The sequence below is a fragment of the Anolis carolinensis genome, chromosome 4 (assembly GCF_035594765.1).
Source record: "Anolis carolinensis isolate JA03-04 chromosome 4, rAnoCar3.1.pri, whole genome shotgun sequence".
NCBI classification, from domain to species: Eukaryota; Metazoa; Chordata; class Lepidosauria; order Squamata; family Dactyloidae; genus Anolis; species Anolis carolinensis.
The window spans coordinates 44,667,620-44,691,879 of record NC_085844.1 but is presented as its reverse complement, the minus strand read 5'-3'; the positions used below and the strand labels follow the sequence as shown (position 1 = coordinate 44,691,879).

Here is a 24,260-nt window from a genome sequence, read left to right as displayed (position 1 = left end):
AAAGTCCAAGATATAAAAAATTGCTCTCAACACAAACTCTCTAAATACAGAAGGAGATAACAGGAACACATTATCATTCATAGAAACAAAGGAGCAATTTTATACTAAAGAAATGAAGACTTTACAGCCATTTGACTTTTGCCATTTTTTTTAATTTATTTTTTTGCGATTTGATTAAAATGTTCTCTATAGGAATCTCTAGGTCTTTAGTGATCCTCTATGGTCAGCTTTGTTTGGTCATGATGGAGCACCTTGAGATTTCTAAAGAGACAATTTTGTCTAGGAATTTCTAGGCCCTCCAGTGCAATTCTATGGTTAGCTTCCAGAGAAGTTGGTCATAGAATCATGCTAGAAAATGTAGAAATTCTTAGAAGTGTTTTCTCTCAGGTTAAAAAAGTACCATGTTCTTTATTTGCATCTTTCCCTTTCATGTGATGGAGCCCCCAGATGGCGTAGTGGACTAAGTGACTTGAAGGTTGGGTTGCTCATCTGAAAGCTGCCAGGTTCGAATCCCATGTGGGGAGAGTGCAGATGAGCTCCCTCTATCAGCTCCAGCTCCATGCGGGGACATGAGAGAAGCCTCCCACAAGGATGGTCAAAACATCCGGGCATCCCCTGGGCAACGTCCTTGCAGACGGCCAATTCTCTCACTCCAGAAGCAACTCAAGTTGCTCCTGACATGAAAAAACAAAACAAAAAACCTTTCATGTGGGTCCAGTGCCCCTAACTCCAGCAAATGCAGAGGGCTAACTGTATTTTAGTGAGATTTTCTCTTTATGGCTTCATATATCCTGTGTTTATATATACACATGAAAATATGTAGTGACAGGAACTATCAACTATGTGATTAGAAGATCATAGAATTCATGAACCTACATATTTTCATGCATATGATTGAGATTGTGTTAAAAGCACATGCTATCAGTCTCCGGCAAAAAGAAAGGCTTTTGAAACTAGTGAACAAGAGGAAACGAAGGAAAAAGGAATGGAATGCAGCAGAAGAGGTTGAGCTGGGACATGTACCTGGGAGGCAGTCCCAGGCTGAGCAGGTAAGGAGGAGGTGGAGTCTGTCACTTGGAAGTCTCCTGTCAGTGAATGGGGAACACCCAGGTTCAGCGAATCCACAGTCAACTTACTTTCAGGTGAAATAACCTGAAAACCCAGTTTGCACTCTTGCAGAGAAGAATACGTACATCTGAATTAAAAAGGCTGAGTGTGCATTCACATTGATCCAGCAGCACATACCATGATACACTTGTAAACATCCTGTGTTAGGATGTTTAAGCTCATTGAAATCAGTGCGCTTAGGCACACTTGACACAACTTTGGAGTGTGATCTAGCATGAAAAGTGTTTTCTGCATATCTTTAATTGTTAAGAGTCCTATCTCAGGTTTGGATTTGACTGGTTTGTGACAAATGTGATTGAGTGTAAATTGTGTTATCATAAACTTCCGATGTCCCTTAAAAAATGAATATTATAAAGGTAAAGGCAAAGGTTTCCCCTGACATTAAGTCTAGTCATATCGACTCTGGGGGTTGGTGCTGCTCATCTCCATTTCTAAGCCAAAGAGCCAGCATTGTCCATAAACACCTCCAAGGCCATGTTACCGGCATAACTGTATGGAGTGCCATTACTTTCCCACTGGAGCACTACCTATTGATCTAATCATATTTGCATGTTTTTAAACTGCTAGATTGTCAGAAGCTGGGGCTAACAGCAGGAGCTCAACCTGCTTCCTGGTTTCAAACTGCTGATCTTTCAGTCAGGAAGTTCAGCAGCTATTATACTGCTGGCAAATTAGATGGATGACTAAATAGAAATACTAATATATGTTTAATAAGAAAGTGCGATGTAGTGGTCTGAGCATTGGATTGCAACTCTCAAAACTACGGTTTGAATCCCTGTTCGGCCATGGAAACCCACTGGGTCAAACTTCAAAGCCTCAGAGGAAGGTGAAGGCAAATCCTCTCCTGACAAATTCCCCCCAGGGAACTCCATGATAGTTTTGTCTTAGGGTTTCAATCTATCAGAATGACTTGAAGTCAGAACAAGAATGACTGCAGTGGGCGGTGCTGTCCTACTGGAAATGTTAATTGTTTCCTTTTCCCAGATTTCTCTCTTCTGACACTCCTAAAAAGAGCTATTCTAAGTATACATTATATCCTGCAGTTTCTTCAAAGCTCCCAAACCATAGCAGAGCTGTCTTCTTATAGTGCGATCTGGAGAGATTCAGCCTTTTATATTGGATTGATATTTCCAGTGTTAATGTCTGGAATTTGGAATATGCACAGTTTATGTTTTGAACCTGAGGTTCCGCATCACTGAGAAGTATCCCATCATAGAAAATCATAGATGTTAATATTTAAACTTTCTTTTACATCATTTCTCAAGGCTGTAGGTTCCTGTTGTATTTGACTTGGAAGGATACAAATTGACTTCCATGTAAAAACTTTTTCATAAAAATTATTTGACCGATTGTTGACTGGTTGATGAGGGTTTTTTTGGCCCAACTGATTTAGAATATCGTCAGTTCTCAAAATATTGGAGGTAGACTGATGGTACCTTTGGAGACACTTTTTCTTTTTGTCCATGCGAGCCTAGGATAATTTTAGAAAATTCCCATAGATGCATAGAGCTTCCCATAGATGCATAGAGTGTCCCTATGGGAAGATATTTACCAAAGTATTATAGACTTTTAGCATAGGATAAATATATTCCAGTGTAGACAGGCTGGATCTGATGACTGGCCAAGTGTGAAAGAAGGGCCCCAGCCTTGAGTCACCTATTGCCCCAAGTCAGCTCTCCACCCATCAAGTCCAAACTGAAAGAGAGAGAATGTTTACAGATGATAGGCTATACTAGGGACTGCACTTATGTAACCTTAGAAAGTGCAATCAGTTGTGCAATGATTTTTTACATTACTATTGTATCTAAATAGGACTCTAACCAAAGATGATGTCCAAAATAAGCATATTACAATATAGTAATGCTTTGGATCAGAAGTGTTTTAGAAGGGGTTTTTGGAACATCTGTATTTGCATATACAGGCACTCTACAAGTTGGTTCTATGTTGAATTGGTAGGTTTTATCTTGAATTTGTATGTAAGTCAGAACAGGTACATTTTTAAGGGTAACCTTTCAAAATCCAATTACCACAGGGACAGAAAGTGAGAGGAAATTTTCTGAGCTACACACACACACACACACACATACATGCACACACATATTTCCTCTCACTTTTTGTCCCTGTGATAACTGGATTTTGAAAAGTTTGGCTCCTTGTGAAAACAAGGATTGGTGATAAAGCTTCAGTTGAGACACCTTTTCCCCATGCTAACTCTTTCAGAAGTGAATTTCCCTTCCTGGGGTAAATTTCTCTTACTTCCTGTTGTCTCAACCCCGTTATTTTGTTTATTCGTTCAGTCACTTCCGATTCTTCGTGACTCCATGGACCAACCCACACCAGAGCTCCCTGTTGGCCATCGCCACCCCCAGCTCCTTCAAGGTCAAGTCAGTTACTTCAAGGATAACCCTGTTCTTAATCATGAGTGATTTATAAGTCAGATGTTTGTAACTCAGAGACTCCCTGTACGTACATATGAGAAATCTTTGGAATTAAGACTCAACTCTAAACATTGAATTCATGTATGTTTCATGTATCCTGAAAGTAATGTTATAAAATACTTCTAGTGATTTAGTAAATGAAACAAAGTTTGTCTACATTGAACCATTACAAAGCAAAAATTTCATGACTTCAGGCACTCATGTGAGCTATTTTAGGTTTTTGAGTATTTTGGATTTCAGACTTCTTTATGAGAGTTGTTCAACCTGTGTTACTTCTTTACATCTCTACTGGATTGGAAATTATATTTTATGTTTTGTGAAACTGTCCTGGATAGGTTTTATTTCTCTCAGTGTACAATTTCAAGTTGTTTCTGACTCAGTAAGGTTTGTTGTTACCTTTGCCTCCTTGAGGCTGAAGTCCCTTGGAAGGGCCCTGAGAGAACATCTGTCTAGAAATCTCTTGGTCCTCCATTGCGATTCTATGATCAGTTTCTGATGCAAGTCAACACTAGAAGACCCAGATATTCCTCAAGAACTGTTCTTTCAAATAAAAAAGTAATAATTTCTTTATTCACTGTTTTTCACTTTCATGGGGGTTATGTGCCCTTGTGCTCAGCAAATGGAGAGGGCTGACTGAAGTTTCACTTGCCCTTTATTCACAACATCCATTGTATTCACAGGATGCAAGATAAATGCATGGATTCTTTTCCTGATTCAACCAGAGTGTAAATTATGGATCAATGAAATAGTATTTTAGGCTAAAGGTAAAGGTTTCCCCTGATGTTAAGTCCAGTCGTGACCGACTCTGAGGGTTGGTGCTCATCTCCATTTCTAAGCCGAAGAGCCAGCTTTGTCTATAGACAACTCCAAGGTCATGTAGCCAGCATTGACTGCATGGAGTGCCGTTACCTTCCCGCCGGAGCAGTACCTACTGATCTACTCACATTTGCATGTTTTCGAACTGCTAGGTTGGCAGGAGCTGGGGCTAACAGCGGGCACTCATTCTGCTCCCGGGATTTGAACCTGGGACCTTTTGGTCCGCAAGTTCAGCAGCTCAGCGCTTTAACACACTGTGCCACCAGGGGGCCCAATTTTTTTAGGCTACTTGACTTGAATTATGTGGTTGTGACTGTATGTATATATTTGATCTGTGTGATTAGTTAGCCTCGAATCTCCCAAGGCTTAGCCACAGTGAACTCTACAGCCATGGTTCCCAAAGTGTGTTTCATGGAATTCTAGAGTCCTGCATTGTATGGGTTCTGTAAAATAATCTCTAAAAGACATTTTTTAAAAGTCTATGCCAGAGTATGAAGATTATCAACATTCAATGTGCCTCTGCCTAAAAAATGAAATTTGAATATGTGCCACTGGATGACTGATAGATATACATCAGTAGCCAGAAAGGCTAACCGAACAATGCCTATCGGTGCAAATTGGGCTTTTTTAGTTTATGACTATTTGACTACACCAAAAAAAATTATTCAGCTCTCAGATAGAAATCCCAATTTCAAAATTATTTTAGATACAAAAATAAAACAATTTCGTTTAGGTGTGAATTAAATGTTTTCCTATACCAAAATAAAGGTTTGTGGTTATAGCCAATATTTTTTTATACTAAAATAAATATTTGTGGTTACATTAAGTATTTTCATATATCAAAATAAAGGTTTTGGGCTATATTTAAAATGTTTTCGCATTATGTCCAATCATACTATATCATACAAAACACTCAGGAAATAGGAGACGAAAAGAAGAAGAGCTGTGTGGGTTCACAATGCTTAGGGACAGAGTTAGGCTTTTGTGGGAAAATCAGAGAGACAGTGAAGGTTCCTCAGGGATTTCTATGGGTTCTGTGACTGAAAAAGTTTGGAAATCGCTGTTCTACAACCATGTTTGTTCTGAATTAAACCAGTGCTTGAACCATTTAACCAATGTTGTCTTCTTATCAAGAAATAGTTTTCTAAGATCTACAGAGATACACGGAGGAACACCTCTGCAAGTGAGAATCCAAAAGTGGCAGGCTAAAACCCGGAACCTCAATCAGTGGCTGATACCAAATGAGAAACTCCTTTCTGGGCACACAGAAGACTGGGTGACATGAAAGACACTGAACAGACTGCTGTCTGGCACTATGAGGTACAGAGCCAATCTGGGACTACAAAGTGGAGTCTATGGCATGTGAGTGTGGAGAAGAGCAAACCACCTACTACTATGCAGTCTGTGCCCTGCCACGTGCACGACGGAGAGCCTTCTTACAGTGACACCAGAGGCACCTGAAGTGGTCAGCTTCTAGTCAAAGGAAATTTAGTACAATGCCAAGTTTTTGACTTTTTTGTGGTTTTTTATGTATTATAATTGTATTTGCAGTTCACTTCTGACATGATAAATAAATACATGGAGAGTGCTTCAGTGTCTTTAATAACTATGAGGTAGGGAGACATTTCAGACCAACTAGATATGGCCCCCGTATGTGTTTTGAAACGCTCTGTTTGAAGCAGAAGTTCAAACTTCATCAGAAACCTGCTGCTGGGAGATGCCAGGAATAGCAGCTGGCAGAGTTTATGAGTGATAGCGTCTCAGAGACAAGAAATGCCTGCTGCTCTTTCTTGAAGCCTATTGTTCACAGGAACAGTTGCTGCAATTAATAGAAATGAGGGTCAAGTATTAACCTGGCTTTCAATCTTATGTCTTTAGAAGGCAAGAGCAACCTCACAAATCCTTCCCTGTTGTGTTGCCAAAGGCTTTCATGGCCGGAATCACTGGGGTTGCTGTGAGTTTTCCGGGCTGTATTGTCATGTTCCAGAAACATTCTCTCCTGACATTTCACCCACATCTATGGCAGGCATCCTCAGAGATTGTAAGGTATATCAGAAACTAGGCAAGGGAGGTTTATATATCTGTGGAAGGTCCAGGATGGGAAAAAGAACTCTACTCTGTTGGCGGAAAGTATGAATGTTGCAATTAATCACCTTGATTAGTATTGAAAAGCCTTGCAAACTTGAAGGCCTGGCTGATTCCTGCCTCAGGGAATCCTTTGTTGGTAGATGTTAGCTGGCCGTGATTGTTTCATGTCTGAAATTCCCGTTTTCTGAGTGTTGTTCTTTATTTACTGTCCTGAGTTTAGAGTTAATACCAGTAGCCAGATTTTGTTCATTTTCATGGTTTCCTCCTTTCTGTTGAAATTGCCCATATGTTTGTGGATTTCAATGGCTTCTCTGTGTAGTCTGCCATGGTGGTTGTTAGAGTGGTCCAGCATTACTGTGTTCTCAAATAATATGCTGTGTCCAGGTTAGATCATCAAGTGCTGTGCTATGGCTGACTTCTCTGGTTGAGTTAGTCTGCAGTGCCTCTCATGTTATTTGACTCGTGTTTGTGTGCTGCGTTTGGTGGTCTCTCTGTAGACTTGTCCACAGCTGCAAGGTATACGGTAGACTCCTGCAGAGGTGAGAGGGTCACTCTTGTCCTTTGCTGAACTTAGCATTTGTTGGATTTTCTTAGTGGGTCTGTAGATAGTCTGTAGGTCATGTTTCTTCATCAGCTTCTCTATGTGGTCTGTGGTTGCCTTGATGTATGGTAGGAACACTTTTCCTCTAGGTGGATTTTTGTCTTTGCTCTCATGGCTCGTTCTCGGCCTTGCAGCTCTTCTGATGTTTGTGGCGGGGTATTCACTGGCCTGTAGAGGCCATTTAGGTGGTTCAGTTCCTCTTGAAGGAAGTGGGGTTCACAGATTCTTTTTGCACGGTCTGTCAGAGCTTAATTGTGCTTACTTGGGTTAGGGTTGGAGTTTTTATGGAGGTATCTATCCGTGTAAGAGGAAACCATGAAAATGAACAAAATCTGGCTACCAGTATTAAAAAAAACTCTAAAATCAGTACAATAAATAAAGAATAACACTTAGAAAACAGGGGAAATCCAGATAGGAAACAATCAGGGCCAGCTAACACCTCCCAACAAAGATTTCCCTCAGGCAGGAAACAGCCAGACCTTGAAGCTGCAAGGCCATACAATGCTAATCTCAAGGTGGCCAATTACAACATTCACACTTGCCTCAAACTGACAAGAGTTCTTTCTCCCACCTTGGACCTTCAACAACATAAACCTCCCTTGCCTATTTTCCAACAGACCTCACAACTTCTGAGTATGCCTGCCATAGATGTGGGTGAAATGTCAGGAGAGAATTATTGGTGGGGACGGGAGAGAGAGCCTTCTCGGTGGTAGCCCCCTCGCTCTGGAACTCTCTTCCCAGGGAGATTAGATTAGCCCCCACTCTGTCTATCTTCCATAAAGACTTGAAACCTTGGATATTCCAATCTGCCTTTGAAAGATGGTTTAGCTCCTGATCAGGCCTGCCTAACCCTAAGTTATTGTTTTTTTTTCAGTACTTTACTCCTATAGTCTGTGTTTTTCTCAAATCTGAACGTGCTCTTTTTCCGGCTACTGGTTGTTGATGCCGGTTGATTATGTATTTTTATGATGTTTTTACTAGAAGCCCCCAATGGCGCAGTGGGTTAAATCTTTGTGCTGGCAGAACTGATGACTTGAAGGTTGGGTGGTTGACCTGAAGATTGTTGGTTTGAATCCAGCCCAGGGAGAGCGTGGATGAACTCCCTCTGTCAGCTCCAGCTCCTCCATGCGGGGACATGGGAGAAGCCTTTCACGAAGATGGTAAAAACATCCACAGCATCCAGGCGTTCCCTGGGCAATGTCCTTGCAGACGGCCAATTATCTCACACCAGAAGTGACTTGCAGTTTCTCAAAATGTTTTTACTTTTCTAATTTTATTTGTTTTAATTATATTGTGTATTTGTTATATGTTTTTAATCGTGTTTTACCTTGTAATCCTTGTTTATGCTGGGCTTGGTTCCCATGTAAGCCACTCCGAGTCCCTTCGGGGAGATGTTGGCAGGATAGAAAAATAAAGTTATTATTGACATAAAGTATGACACAGCAAACGAGATCTATATGCTGGATCACAAAACCACAAGTTGAACACTTCCCAAGTGTTTAGGACTGTGTGATGTATTTTTGGATGATGCATGCAGATCCCAGTAAGGTGGCCTTTTGCAGCTGACAGATCATAATTTTGTCAATGTTTATTGTTTCCAAATGCTGGCTGAGATCTTTTGGCACGGCACCCAGTGTGGCCACTGGGACCACCTGTACTGGTTTATGCCAGAGCCTTTGCAGTTTGATCTTGAGGTCCTGATAACGGCTGAGTTTTTCCTGTTGTTATTATTAAGAATAAAATATTAAGTTATTATTATTACTGTTATTATTACTGTTGTTGTTATTACAGTAGAGTCTCACTTATCCAACACTCACTTATCCAATGTTCTGGATTATCCAACGCATTTTTGTAGTCAATGTTTTCAATACATTGTGATATTTTGGTGCTAAATTCATAAATACATTAATTACTACATAGCATTACTGCGTATTGAACTACTTTTTCTGTCAAATTTGTTGTATAGCATGATGTTTTGGTGCTTAATTTGTAAAATCATAACCTAATTTGATGTTTAATAGGCGTTTCCTTAATCCCTCCTTATTATCCAACGTTTTGCCGGCCCGTTTATGTTGGATAAGTGAGACTCTACTGTATTAAGAATAAATATTATGTTATTGTTATTATTATTATTATTATGGAACATGGCCATACAGCCCGGAAAACTCACAGCAACCCAGTGATTCTGGCCATGAAATCCTTCGAAATCCTTTGTGCGAGGGGCGTGCTTTTCGTCGTGAATGCAGCCACCATTCCACATACCAGCCACAGGATACGTGTCAACCCCTTTTGTGTGTCTCCAGGACCTCTTTACAAGGGAAACACACGCAGGTGTCCCCTTTCCCCTCCTAATTCGGCAAGTCTATTATTCCTCTGGAGTTTCAGGAGAACTTTTTAAATCTTTCCCTGAGAGGAAGCCGTGGCCGGAGAGTGAGCGCTCTTTTTGTGCCTCTGCGCGGCCAGCGGCTTACAGGCCATGAGGGGGAAAGCGACGCCTCCTCCTTCCTTCCCTCCCTCGGACCATTCGCCTCCTCTCCGGCCATCTATGTGGGGATGCCTCTCCCTGCTGGACATTACACCCCCCCCCCAATCCCCTTTAGTCTCCTCCTCCTCCTCTTCCCCCTCGCCCTGTTTCCCCTTCCTGAGGGAAGGAGGGAGAGGGGGTGTCAACTTGTCTGAGCGCTTCTGTCAACATTGGATGTCCCTTCCCCCCATCCATCCATCCATCCATCCTATACACACTCTCTCTCTGAGGCGCCCTTCCTCCTCCTCCTCCTCCTCCTCTTTTCCTAAGGAAACAAGGGAGGAGTTTCCTAAAGAAGGCCGCTGGGAAGGACCAAGAAGAGGGGGAGGGGAGGAGGTTAGTGACCTGACCTACCTCCCTTCTTCCCTCCTTCCCTTTTTTCCTCCTTTTTTTTTTTTTTTTTTTTGAGGAGGGACAGGATTCTCTCTGGCATAAATTATGCCGGTGGGTGAGTGACGTCGAACCCGGCGGGGCGTGGCTTCGCGGAGAGAGAGAGAGCGAGAGAGAGCGCGTGCGTGTTTATATGTGTATATACGCGCGCGCCCTCAGGAGGGAGACGGAGAGTGAGAGTGCGCGCGCGCAGGAGGGAGGGAGACAGGGAGAGAGCGCGTGTATGTGCGCGCGCGCCCTCAGGAGGGAGGGAGACAGGGAGAGAGCGCGTGTATGTGCGCGCGCACCCTCAGGAGGGAGGGAGACGGGGAGAGCGGCGTCGGGAGGACAGGCAGGGGGCGGTAGCAGCTATCAAGCCAGCCGAGGCAGAGTTAGAGGCACGGAGCGAACGAGCCGCTCGGGCTGGTTGGTTGGCGGCTTCGTATGTGTATTTGAGTGTGTGTGTGTGTGTGCCGCTCGGCTCCTCGCTCGGGAACTATCGGATTAAACTTGAATCGAGTGAGAGAGAAAGATTATTATTAACACAAAGGGAGCGACGCCAGGACCCGGGACCCGGCGGCGGAGGAGGAGGAGACCCTCGCTGACCCTGGGCTGTGCTTTTTTTTTTTTTTTTGTGGTTGTTGTTGTTGTTGCTGCCGCCCAACGCCGCCTTCCCTTTGCCGGCGGCTCGACCGGCCGAAGAAAGAGAAAGAAAGAAACCAAGAAACTCCCGGGCTTGTTTTGTGAAGAGCGGCGCCCTCTTCCTGCCTCTCTTCCGGGCTGTTCCCGAGGACCTCGACGCCCCGTCCTGACCCGGTGAGTGAGAAGGGGAAGGAGAGAGGGAGAAAGGGTGACCCCAAGGAGCCGCCGGGGAGGAAGGAAAGAAGGAAGGAGAAAGGCAAGGCAGGCATTGCCGGTGCCCTCCCCCTTCTCTCTCTCACACGCGGCAGAGGGAGGGAGGGAGGAAGAGCGAGCGCTTCGGGGCTCCTCCGCGCTCCATGTGCATCTCTCTCTCAAAGCCCCCCCTCCTTTATACACTTTCCGGGACGAAAAGCGAGGCACTGGAGAGAGAAAGCGAGACAGAGAGAGCGCTTTTCCTCCTCCTCCACCTCCTCTTCGTCCTGATCTCTTCCTTTCCTCGAGCGCAAGTTTCGAGGGGTGATTAAAAAGAAAAGTTGGGCCAAAGTCTTCGGAAGAGAGAGAGAGAAAGAGAGCGGTGGAGGGGAGGGAGTAAACACTATTGTTACTGTGCGTTATCTTGTGCTGTTTTATGTGTTTGTACTCCTTTGAGGCACTGAACGTTGGCCTTTTTGTGTGTCTGAGGCGCCTTCCACACAGCTGCTTTGAACTGGGTTATATGGCAGTGTGAACTCAGATCACGCAGTTCAAACCTGATATTTTGGGATATCCTGCCTTGAAAGGCCCCGAGTGCCTTTCAAAGGGAGAGAGGGCAGTTCTCCTTCCACACAGCCATATAATAACCCAGCCAGGAAAAAAATCCCACAATATTTGCTTTGAACTGGGTTATCCGAGTCCACACTGCCATATATTCCAGTTCAAAGCAGATAATGTGGGGATATTCTGGGTTATAGGGCTGTGCGGAAGGGCCCTGGATCCCTTTCAAGGGGAGAGAGTGCAGCCACATAATAAATAACCCAGCCAGGAAAAAAATCCCACAATATCTGCTTTGAACTGGGTTATCTTGGGTCCACACTGCCCTGTATTCCAGTACAGAGCAGAAAACGTGGGCTTTTTATTCATCTGTGTGGAAGGGGCCTAGAAATAAAGTTTTATTATGATGATAAACAGGGACGGGGAGTGGGGGAGGAGGCTCCACCAGCAGCCAGGGCTAACAAAGTGCCTCCTCTCTTCTCCTCTCTCCTCCCTCTTCCTCTCCATTCCTCCCGGTAACCTGCCTCGTGCTGGCCCTGACCCGGGGGGCTCCGGAAGAGACACAGAGAGAGAGTGGGGGGGAAAAGCCCAGAGGAAGGCAGGGAGAGCTGGAGGAAATGGAGGTGATGATGGTGGTGGTGGTGGTGAGGGGGAGGAGGAGGAGAGGCACGAGGTTGCGCCGGGGTTATTTGTCTCCACTGGAAGGAGGAGGAGGAGGCGGGTCCCGGAGGGGGGAGCCAAACGGGAGCCGCTTCTCTTTCTCTTGTCTCTCGTCTCCCCCCAAAGAAACCACTCCCGACTGTTTCCCAACAGCCCAAAGAAGAAAGCCCGGGGTGGCCATGGTTGGAGAAAGGGGGGAAATAAGGGGTTCGGGGGCGGTGAAAGGGAAGGAAGAAGAACAAGAAGAGGAGAAGCGCCGGACTGACTGGTAGCAGCTCCCCCACCAGCAACATAATAGAGACTTAACCCCTCGGACCCTTCCCTCTTCCCTCTCTCTCTCTCTTTCTCTCCCTGGTGGCCGTAGTTTTCTCCCCCTTCCTCCTCCCCTCCTGCCCCCTCCCTTCCCGAAACCAAGGCCATTTTGAGGGTGAGCGGAAAAGGTGGTTTGAGGCCAGGCGGTCGGTCAGGGAGCGAGCGCGTTGGGCTGTAGGTTTGATTCATGCGGGGGAAGGAACAAGGTTGGTTAGTTGGTTGGCCCGGGCTATTGGGTTTCTCCTTGAGGTCGGTGCTGATTCAGTCTCGGGTGGAAGTGGGAAGCGGGAAAAGGGGGGTGGGGTGGGGGTCGCACGGAGGGAGAAAGAAAGAGCAGCCATCATTATCTTGCCTTCATGGTTTTCCCCTTTCCCTGATCACCTTTCCTAAGGGGACACCCCTCTCGCACTGGGACCAACGGGGGAGGGGTCGCGTTGAGGATCTAGGGCGCTTTGCTTAGGCAGCAAATGAAATGGGTTGCGTTTCTCAAGAGCACACTTTGAATATCGCTCTCGCTCGCCTCGGTGGAAAGTAGTTTCTAAACGGACAATGGACAAAAGAAAAGTAGCAATGCCTGGGGAGTTTCCTTTTGAATGGCCAGCTAGGGATTGTGAGATGCAATGGGCCAGCAACTCGTTCGACTTTGCCTTTGTTTTTGTTTGCTGTGATTTTCCACGTCGAGCTATGTGTTTATTTTTAAACAAAAACAAAATGAATGGCGAGCTTTTTGGAATACCAAATTCTTAATAGATTTTCAGTTTGCTTTTCAAAAAAATTTAAGTTTTCAATGTAAGCATCTCGTCCCCTCCCCCAATGAGAAATGTGCTTCTTTAATATATTATTTTTGGAGTGCTCTAACCCTGCACTGTTTCACCTCAAGGAAATGTGCTTGTGTGTCTCGGAGAATATACACAATAAGCAAAACATCAAAAAATGTACAAAATATTTCTCATTTTCTCACTGATCATCAAAAGTTGAGCAAAATATTTCTTATTTTGTCACTGATAGTCAAAAGTTGGATGAAATATTTCTTGTTTTGTCACTGATCATCAAAAGTTGAGCAAAATATTTATTTTCTCACTGATAGTCAAAAGTTGGACAAAATATTTCTTATTTTCTCACTGATCATCAAAAGTTGATCAAAATATTTCTTATTTTCTCACTGATCATCAAAAGTTGAGCAAAATACTTCTTATTTCCTCAGAGATTATCAAACGTTGAACAAAAATATTTCTATTTTCTCACAGATCATCCATTCTAACGGAGGCCAAATTGTCTTAAGTGACTCCCCAGCAGCATGGCTAACCGATTTATCCCAATAATAAGTCCAGTTAGTTTGCAGTGATGTGTGAGTATTATACTTTTTTGTTAAATAGCACAGTTGCTAATTATTCTTTATAGAAGTTGAAATTCATATTTTTTCCAGTTAGACTGCTGTGTCTGTTACTTGGAGTGTTCTTGTTTTGTTGTTTCACAACAGAGGCTATTCAGTGTTTAACCTAAAATGGCAGCTTAATTTGACTGGGGCCCCATTCATTGATAATGATAATAAAAGGGCTGAAGGCTAAATGTGGCTGGATACTTAGAGTCCTTTTGAGAATTCTCCTTGCACTGCATCAAGAAAGCAACTTCCATTCAAAGTACAAAAGTTTTCAACAAAACGTTCTTATAAATGTTGCATTGGTTTATGAAAAACACATGCTAATAAACAGTGGCTGGATATCTTCATGATCTCAAAAGAGCTGAAAGGTCTTGCCCTTCTCTGTATAGGACAGTGTAGTCCAATATAAACACATGCTATTTTTTGAAGTGAAGGACATCTCTATATGTGAAGTCTGAAACAGGTGATCCATTTATGTCCATACAATTAAAACTAAATAACTGTAAAAGTTTTCTCCCTGTATTTATTGAGTAATACTAATTTAGAATACCATTATTTTCTGTTATCACATCAGAAATTGTCCTAAATTCTGTTAGCACATCAAAATACATTGAAAATTATTTTAAAGAAACTTTTACATATATTTCTATGTTTTTCTCACGTCAAAATAACTTTAATCAAATAGTATTTGATGTCCCAAATGTCTCTGCTATATTTTTAATCAAGTAAGTTTGAATTACAGCAGGAATACACATGATGATTTGTTGTAAGAAATAAAAGTCCTTAAATCTGAAATACATAGAAAGTAATTTTGGATCAACAGATTTGTTTTAAACAGTAACTGGGGAAAACGGTTGCTTTACAATTCTGAATTTGCAAAAACAGCAAATTAGTTTGTGGTGGCAAATTTCCTAAATTCATTGTGATCTTGAAGAATATCAAAAGACAACTTATGATAATATGTTCTGGTTTCAAACATTGAGCTCATGTAAGATCTATATATATACAACTTATTGGTATACATAGTAATATTTTTCATGCTATGTGGATTGAATACTGTCATTATTGAGTGGAAGGAATCCTTTGCTGAAATGCGTCAATTACAATATTCTTTTCAATTTCATAGCCTGTAATATTTTGTAAGCATCCAGGGAAGTTATATTGATTACTGGTAGCTATTTTATTGCAGCAATTTAACTTAATAATTGTGTTAAGTTCAAAATTAATGTCAGATTTCATCCATATACATAAGGAAATTGTGATTGACATCTTTCTTTGAACGAAATAAACCAACAACCCCATGAGCTGCTTTATTTTGCACTAGAATTTTGTTAGGCAAGTAGAATAATATAGATGAAAATGGGATGTAATAACTGTTCATGTTTTAATTGGGTATACCAATATTGGTTAGCTGAATCCAGTTTTGATTTCCTAGACTTTGTATTAAAAAATAAGATACATGTAGAGTCCACAGGTGTGCACAGGTGAGTGCAGTTTTTATATGCTGGGAGATCTGGCTCTGGAGAAAGTGGATTTTGCCATATGTTGGGAGGCATTGCATGTTTTTTAAAGATGTAGTGCGATATTGGAGAATATCAAGGAGAGATACTGTTTCGTTCACCATGTTTTAAAGTGGGGAGGAGTGGTTTAGTTTCCTCTACAGCTTTGTTAATCCTTTGATGTGGTCAGCATTTATTAAACATCGCATAATGCGAGAAAGAATATCATGCTTCTCAGTGCAGTGATGTGCCCAAATTTTGGATGTCTGGTAATAGTTATATCTTTGAAAAAACCTTAAAAGTCAGTGTGGACTTGGAAATATTTAAAGTAGTCCTGTGTTAATTTGGCAGTGGGTCTTTAGGAAGATAGGAAAAATGTAGAATAATAAAGTATGTGTTCAACATTTTTGCTTCATAGAAAACTTCAACTTTCATGGTAATTTAAAGTTAGGCCTCGTCTAAACTGTGATATAATGCAGTTTGAACTGCATTATATAATGGTCAGTGTAGACTTGTATAATGCCGATTAAACTGGATTATATGAGTCTACACTTCCATATAATCCAGTTCAATGCAGTTAATCAGCATTCTGAAACTGGATTATATGGCAGTATAGATGGGGCCTTAATTATGGAAACAAGGTTCACATTTTTCATGTGGTATTACAGTTGATCAGGAAATACTTTCCATTGACACACCCACATTTTTACATAGCAAATATGTAAATAAGATTTCTCTTTAAACATGGGACTTTGAGAGTCCTGGTTCAGCAGGAGATTCTAGACTTGAGGAATACACATCAGCTTTATTATGTTAGGGAAACAACTATACTCCCAACAAGCATGGCATGGATGTGAAATGCTGGCCACGGTTTGTTTGAATGTTCAGAGAAGAGCTGGATATTTTCCTGAACTCACATGAAGTCTTGTGTGTATGTTCTTTTAAGTTGCCTGTTGACTTACAGCAATCCCATGAATAGGGTTTTCTTAGGCAAGTACTACACAGAAGTGGTTTACAAATATCTTCCTCTGAAATATAGCCCACAGTATCTAGTACAGTAGAGTCTCACTTATCCAACACTCGCTTATCCAACGTTCTGGATTATCCAATGCATTTTTTTAGTCAATGTTTTCAATATATCATGATATTTTGTGCTAAATTTGTAAATACAGTAATTACTACATAGCATTACTGCGTATTGAACTACTTTTTCTGTCAAATTTGTTGTATAACATGATGTTTTGGTGCTTAATTTGTAAAATCATAATCTAATTTGATGTTTAATAGGCTTTTCCTTAATCCCTCCTTATTATCCAATATATTTGCTTATCCAACGTTCTACCGGCCTCTTTATGCTGGATAAGTGAGACTCTACTGTATTCCCATCCAGGTACTAACCACCGCTGACTCGCTTAGCCTTCAAGATCAGACAGAATCTTGTGCCTTTAGGTAGGGTATTTTGGACCTCATTGCATATGAAGTTTTAGAAACTTCAAAATCAAAAAGATATCACTCTGCTTTCAGAATTTTTGAAATCAGTGTGGCAGAAACAAGTCCGATCTTTCTATTCAATGTGGAGATATACAAGGCCCTCTCTTCTGAAGTGATAGTAGGCCTCAGATGTGCTCAGTACTTCTGAAGTTCAGTGAAGATATCTTCACATTCAGATAAAAGACAGGGCTGATAGTACACACAAACTTTTGTTATTTACTATGGTCCCTTCTAGGAATCACACAATGACTTTTGAGTAGGAAAGTATACCGTATGAACTGTGTGTGTCAAGAATAGGCCTCTAATTCTGTGTAGTAGTATTATGGAGAAATTTGCATGAATGTTCCAAGCCTGCTTCCCACATTTAGAAAATCATATAGAAAAAATACACAATCTACTGGTTGATCAAACAAGACTTTGTTGTGTTATGCTAGTTTAGTACTCACTAACAGAATTAAATCTAGTTAAGTCTGCATCCTTTTCCTAATCACATAAATCCATTCATAGGAAGTTAGTGGGCTTTAACTATTTTTTTTTCATGTCAGAAGCAACCTGATGATGATTTATGATATGAGAAATATATAGCACTATCCTTTTTATGCTATTAAATTCAACAGATTTTTTTCTCCCATTATTTTTTCTAAGCACGCTGCTGACTAGGAAACTTCCAATTCAAAATAAAGCTGCAAAATAGAAATATAATAGTTTTTTCATTGATCAGCAGTTTATTTAGATGAAGGGCATCCATTCTTTAAGGAAACAGTGGCTTCTAGTTTCCTAAATTAAGGACTCAGTAAGTTGGAATGTGTTCTAAGGGACTGAAAAATAATAAATCTGTTAAAGCTTGTTCTTAAGTATACATAAGCTTATTAATTCTTAGTTTTCAATGTTATTGTCATGCTGATTCTTTAAAAAATAATGGTAGGAAATGGCATGTTAAAGTCAATTGTTTTAAAGCTTTTGACCCCTTTTAAAAGTCTTAGACATCAGGCTGTATCCAGTGTGCAGCATAATTATGTTGGGTTCCTGTGAGAGCTTTCTGTCCTAAATTGAATTGCTAGTCACAACTAAAGTAGACTCACTCAATGAAGGCGACTGAAAAAAAGTTTTGACTTAACAATACGACAACTGATTTAGTGTGTCTGCCCTAGTTGAGATTAGGAGTTGAATTTAGGCTTCTATATCTGTTCGGAAATAATAGTGGGGATAGTGGCGATGTGCAAGTTGCTTCATCATTTGCTCTAAATGTACTTGCCTACTAGAAGTCTTTGAGTTGTTCATTTATAAACTTAGGGAGGCATGGGATATTGCCTTATAGCAAGTCAGTCTGTCTAGCCAAATATTTCCCTGACTAGCATCAGTTCTCATGTTCTCTGACAGATGGCTTTCATATCAATGGATATGTGTATGTGCCTTCAAGCTGTCTAGCCACTTTTGGTGAACCCATTAATTTCATATGGTTTTAAAGACAAAGAATACTCGGAGGTGGTTTTTTCCAGTTCCTTCCTCTGAAATACAGTATATAGCCTACAGTATCTGTTTTTTGGTTGATGGTCTCCGGTCCTAGTATTAACTAAGACTGACCTTGTTCAGCTTCAAGATCCTGATTTTTGTAACTGAAAATGGCAGGGATTGAACCCCAAAATTTCTGCATGTATCAGCTTTGCTTTGAATAATGTTTCTTCTGCTAATTCTGTCTAAATTGACTTTTGTATAATTTGAGACAGGCCCATGGCTGCTATTTAAGGCTATGATGAGGACATCTCAGCATATATTTTAAAATCCTTCAACACAGTAAATTTGGAGGAGATAAAAACCACTTCCAAAATCAGTTTCTGCAACTGGCAGTGAGACAAGTGGACATTAGGCATCCCGTCTCATTGCCCTATTTCCAGATATATGGGCTTAAATCTTGGAGATTGTTGGGCAGGGTATCTCGATAGAGGAATTAACTCTTGGTAGATCATTGTGGCTCCTTCTCTCTCTCCATCAGATCTTGCCTGCTGCTGTACCCAGAAGCCTAGTGGGCAAATCGGTAACTATTTGGAAAAAAGAGAGTTTCTAATATCTTCTTTCCAAGTAAGGTCCTAGAGAAAGAGTAACTACACAGCTCCAGACTTACCTGTATTTAGTGGACTACATACATCTATTCCAAATAGGTTTCAAGCCTGGTTATGGGTCACACAGCCTTGCCCATCTTGATAGATGACATAAACTTGATCTTTTAGTGATGATTGATAGCATTGATCATGGTATCGGGCTGATATGGGACTTGGAAGTATTGATTTCCAGTGGTTCTAGTCATTCTTGGTTGAATGTTCCCAGAGAGGTCACCTGGGGCTTTGTGGGTAAATGTCATTGGTATGCTGATGATACCAAGGTCTATCTATCCCTTATAACTGATGCCAAAGAGTCTGGTAGTACTGAATCGATGACTAGAAGCGAATGAATAGACCTAATCCATACACGATAGAAGTGATGCTGCTTAGTAGGATTGGGATCACAGGTTGTTCTAGATGGAGCTGCTCTCTTTCTGCAAGATCTGTGTTATAACTTGGGGTGGTCTTGGACCCAGTGCTGCTCCTGGAAAATCAGGTTGCATAGGGACCAGGAACCCTTTTGTCCATCTTCAGCTGGTGTACCAGCTACACCCTTTCTTGTGGAGGGCAGATTTAGTGGATCATCCATCGATAACACTCAGATTACTGCAATGCGTTTCATGTGAGACTGCCCTTGAAAATGCTTGAAAATTGGAATTAGTTCAAAATGTAGTAGGCAACTTGGTGCCAAGTGTGCAGTTTAGAAACCATATAACACCAGTCCTGTAAGAACTACACTGGTTTCCAATTTGCTTTGGAGGTCCATTCAAGGTGCCAGTGTTGACCTGCAAATCCCTTAATGCCATGGGGGGTCAAGAGATTGGAAAATCTGTCTTCTCTTACTTGAGCCTGCCAGTAATTTAAAATCTTTGGAGGAAGCCCTGTTGCATGTCTGAACATCTTATGAAGTTATGGAGGTGGCTACATGTAATAGGGCTTTTCTGTAGCAGCATCTTAACTATGGAACTATCTACCTAAGGAAACTAGGCTGGCCCTAGGTTTTTTTTAAAGCTTCCATGGGAACAGCCAAAACAGTACAGTTCTGCATGGTAATCTGTGTTTGGAATTGTCAAACCTGGGTTCTGGGATTGTTTTTAGATTGTTTTAAAGAGATTTAAAAAGGTTTGTAATGTTTTTTAAGTATATTTTTTCTTTATATTGTTTTTATTAGTTTTTATTTGTTCATTGTCTTAGAAGTCCTCGTGGACTGAGAGGATACATATATACTTTAAATAAATAATGGTCTGTAGGTCCTGAACATGAAAAGTATGTTCCATTCTATTCAGTTTCAGCATCTACAGTTTTAATAACATATGTTTTTAATAAACTACATATGGGTTGTTTCTGTATAATTAATAGGTATTTGCCTGGAATTGGGCTTGCTACTAGACTACCCTGTTTTACTGCCTTGTTACTTTACAAGGCTAAGTCACCTGGCTTGCAGTCCTTTACCCGGAGTTGAGTCTCACTGAACTTATTCGTGATTGGCTTCTGATTACTTATATTCACTGTATGTAGAATCTGATTTTGTATCTGAATTGTTAGACATGACTTGATTCTCTCCTCTGTCCATTTAAAATATTTCCTGGAATTATTGATTTTATTATAATATTTATATCCCTCCTCACTTTGGGAGTCAAGGTAGCAACTAAAACAAACAGTTATAAAACAGTAGTATACAAAATCCAAAATGAAATTAAAGTATGAAAAAGTAAGGATTAATCACAGACATAAACAATTTAATAACAACAATAATAACAAACTAATAATATTGAAACCCTGTTTCCCTCACCCCTGTACCAAATCTCAAAGGCTGGCTTGAATAAAAAGGCATTTTATCTGCAGAAAGATAGTAAGAAAGCTGACAGTGCTGTCTCTTTGTTAAAGGACTTCCAAAGCCTTGGAGCAGCCACCGAGAATGTCCTCCTACTAGATCAGTGGTTCTCAACCTGCCAGGTGTTTTGGCCTTCAACTCCCAGAAACTTTAACAGCTGGTAAACTGTCTGTGATTTGTGGGAGTTGTTGAGAACCACTGTACTAGGTATACCTGTGAAAGTGGTGAGAGGGAGAAAAAGACCTCCCAGTACATCTAATCGAAGGTTGTTTGATTCAATGGTCAAAGAATGTGGGTCATAATATCTACCTAGACAAATGGGAACAGATGTAGAAAACAAAGATTAAATTCACAATATGTTCTGGATTGAGAGCAAATTTGTACAAGATGATGTAAAGATGGTACATGACACCAGAACGATTAGCAAAGATGGAACTAAAATTTGAAATGTTTATTGGAAATGTCATCAAAAAGAAAGAACATTTTACCATATATGGTGGATAAGTCCTAAAGGAAAAAAAGGGGACTTCTAAGACAATGAACAAATAAAAACCAATTAAATATAATGCAAAGATAAAAATACGTTTAAATGACATTTAAAACTCTATTTAAAACTCATTAAAACAATCTTGATTGTGTATGTTGCCTATTGATTTATGGTGAACCCATTAATTTTATAGATTTTGTTCAGTAAGAGGTGTTGCTCCTAGTTCTTTCTTCTGAAATATAGGCTATATCATTTGGTATTTGTTGGTGGCCTTCAGTCCAGAGCTGACCCTGCTTAGCTTCAAAGATCAGGCAGGACCTAGTGTAGAAACTGGGCTGCAACATTGAGCAAGTACAGTAGAGTCTCACTTATCCAAGCTAAACGGGCCAGCAGAAGCTTGGATAAGCGAATATCTTGGATAATAAGGAGGGATTAAGGAAAAGCCTATTAAACATCAAAGTAGGTTATGATTTTACAAATTAAGCACCAAAACATCATGTTATACAACAAATTTGACAGAAAAAGTAGTTCAATATGCACTTCAGTTAAATCACGGAGGAGAATACAGAAAACTGGCAAACTGAAAAAGGTTTTTTTCAAACTTGAATTTGAGATTTCTGTATAAGTTTAGTGTGTCATTACTACAAATTAATAATATAACGTGAGGGAAGCTCAAGTTCCTTGCTGTTTGGTAAATGACCTATATTGATAATACACTATCCTGTTTTAAATAGTGGGAAAGCCTTCACACACACACACACACACACGTATACTGTTTCACTGAAAATAAGACAATTTCTTATATTAATTTTTGCTCCCAAAGATGCACTAGGTCTTATTTTCAGGGGATGTCTTATTTTTCCATGAAGAAGAATTCACAAAACAAGAGCATTTATTATATACTGTACAGTAGTAGTCATCACAAACCAGCATAACCAGACAAATTGAATCCTATCAAGAATTTCTTGTTACTACCATTATTTCCATGTACAACAATTCATGGTACGTACATTGGCAGGCATGCTTCCAAACAAAAGCTTTGATAGGTCTTACTTTCAGGGGAGACCTTATATTTAGCAATGCAGCAAAACCTCTACTAGGTCTTATTTTCAGGGGATGTCTTATTTTGGGGAAAACAGGGTGTGTATATATATGTATGTATATATATATATATATATATATATATATATATATATATATATACACACACACACACACACACACACACACACACACACACATATATCCTGATCGAGAGAGAGAGCAATGTGAAGAAAGATGGCTTTCAGGAATGGGGTTGTGCACATGGTTCTATGTTTGGAGTTGTCCTCTGTAGCTATAACTACAACACTGCATGAGGGCATGATGAATGTTGGTGCCATTGGTATCCAGGTTTCATATTATTAGTTATTATGGTAAATACTGTATGTAAAAACTAGACAGAACTAGGTTCATTATGGAGCTAACTGTAAGAGTATAAATAGTGTCATGTTGGGTCAACTTGCATTATCCTGATAGTTCTTTGAGGTTATCAGTTTTTGTTTATGAACTCCAGAAGTGGATTTTTAATAGTTCCAGCCTGCGCAGCTTCAGCAGAGTATCTCTGGAACTTAGAAATCATTCCCCAGTCTTTTCTTCTTTCCAGTTACTTTTATTTTGAAAATAGGGGTCGATTGTTGAAAAATATAGGTAAAACTTCCATTTTTCCTTCCTTTGTAATGATATGTTTAACCTTCATAGGTTACTTTAGACTTAGGCACATGATCAGACAGAAAGATGGTATGTGTGTAAAAGGATATTGGTAGTTTTAGATATGTGGGAAAGAGCACTAGAAGAAGTTGAAATACCTGGTTGGTCAAAGACATTAGGAGCCTGTACTTCTGTCCAAAAGTCTATGTGACCTGGGCTTGAGACCTAAGCTGTAAAAGCTTATATACCAAGCCAGAAAGAGAAGAAAGGAAGAAGGAATACCTCCAGGAGAACAATTGATCCAAGTATGATTCTTGATCCAGTCAGGCAACATAGAGAGTAATTGTTAATAATCTCAAACCCCCCCCCCCCCCCCCAGTAAAATAACACCTGCTCTGGTACTGTACTGAACTTTCAGAAACTTGTATCCCAGATAGTGTTAACCCACAATTCTAAAGTACTATTTCAGTGTCCTTTCTACAGCCTTTGAAGAATCTTCATTAGAACAAATTCTATGGGGATTTTAAAATTTCCAGTCTTACTTACATGATTTTACTATGGTAGAAAATGTTTTGATGCTAAATTTGCAGGCCATTCGAAATTTGATCTATTCTGGGAGGGAAATTGCGTTGTATATCTGTGCAGAAATCTAAGTGATTTTCTTCAAACTGGTACAGCATTCACTATAATGGTTTTGTGGGGAATGCCCTCAGTCATTGATAAGATGATTTTCCCTTATGTTATATTGCATTTATATGAAGCACATTAACTATGACTATAGTTGAATCTGATGTTGTTTCTGCTGGCTTTAAAGTGTGGGGTGTACCTTTAAAGTGTTGTTACAAGTTGATGATATTTTTTGGAGGGGAAGGGGGGCAAGATGTATGACACAATGCGTGGCTGGTGCATGGTAAAACCCTGCCACTCAGGACTTGATCCTGGATGTGTATGGCTGATCTGGTGTGTATCACAGAAACTCCAGTGTGAGGTGGTTTAACCTTCTCTTAGCTTTATCCACTGGTGTTCTCTATGTAGGAACAGGGGAAATATGGAGGGTTGGATGGTGGAGTTGTGGTAATCTATCAGGATTTATCCCTCCAATCAGATGCTCTATCACATTACTTTCTGAGTTTGAGTGGGTGCTTATGTGAAGCTGTGTGGCTGGGATTCCGTTTATGTACTACCCATTCTGCTGCTCACCAGTCTGAACCTGAATAGTGGGTTGACACCACTTTGGCTAATAGTGCTGGGGGAAGTCAACATCAATGCTGAGACTACCCTGTAGGGAGTGGCTCAGGACTTCATGTTTGCCATGAAAATGGTTAATCTGTTCCAGTTAGAAACTAGGCCTACTCAGGTAGCTGAGCAAACTGTAGACCTTGTTTTCCATACTGAGTTTGGGTGATGGTGATCTGGGATAGAAGATCTGTCTATAGTTCTGTTATCATGGAC

The 24,260-nt window shown here is 40.7% G+C and overlaps 1 protein-coding gene across 8 annotated transcripts in view; it reads left to right on the top strand.

Annotated features, from left to right (window-relative positions):
• Nucleotides 1-10,287: 10,287 nt before the first annotated feature.
• chd7 (chromodomain helicase DNA binding protein 7) overlaps nucleotides 10,288-24,260 on the top strand; it is a 148,348-nt gene continuing 134,375 nt past the window's right edge. For 3 of the 8 annotated variants that reach the window (XM_062980343.1, XM_008108500.3, XM_008108495.3), the window contains exons 1-2: nucleotides 10,289-10,780; nucleotides 13,576-13,676. The gene's annotated coding sequence lies outside the window, so the exon portion shown is untranslated. Of the gene's footprint in view, nucleotides 10,781-11,857; nucleotides 11,980-12,134; nucleotides 12,285-12,447; nucleotides 12,535-13,575; nucleotides 13,677-24,260 lie in introns of those variants that run through there. The other 5 variants (XM_062980342.1, XM_062980341.1, XM_008108498.3 and 2 more) reach the window with 4 other exon arrangements.